The sequence below is a fragment of the Eurytemora carolleeae genome, unplaced genomic scaffold (genome assembly GCF_000591075.1).
Source record: "Eurytemora carolleeae unplaced genomic scaffold, Eaff_2.0 scaffold594, whole genome shotgun sequence".
Lineage (NCBI taxonomy): Eukaryota > Metazoa > Arthropoda > Copepoda > Calanoida > Temoridae > Eurytemora > Eurytemora carolleeae.
In genome coordinates, this window is record NW_019396661.1 from 81,391 (window position 1) to 82,007 (window position 617).

Sequence of the window (617 nt, forward strand, 5' to 3'; positions counted from 1 at the left end):
ATTGCTTATGCTGACCGTTGGTTGAACCCTTTAAAAAGTGAATCAATAAACTTTTCGGGTTCAATCTGCAAAAAACTATTTTTGACTGAACAATGTTTTTCATTCCAAATTGTGTGTATAACTGGTCCCAGGGGCGTAGATAAGGATTCTGTAGGGGTGGTAAAAATTTTTAATTTGGCGCCGAAATTTTTTTTACCCCCGTAAAAAAAATTTCGGCGCCAAATTAAAAATTTTTACCAACCCTACAGAATCCTTATCTACGCCCCTGACAGAGACAGAAATATAAACAGACGGACATTATACAGATATATATTTACAGATGAATAAAAGTAAATAAACAAATTTTCTAATCCCATTATGATGGAAACTTTCATTTTTCTAACTTAGACAATCTTATTTAGAAGAATTAATACTTTAAATATCTACAGTTTAGTGTAGTAGATCGCTGAGTATAAGGTTTAGTAAGTATTGGAGATAGCAGAGTAAGTTTGGGTATAACCTCTTTTGTTGGGTATAGAAGGCTGCGGAGTAAGGTTGGTTTGTTTATACTAAGATAGCAGAGTAAGGTTGGGTATAACCTCTTTTGTTGGGTATAGAAGGCTGCGGAATAAGGTTGG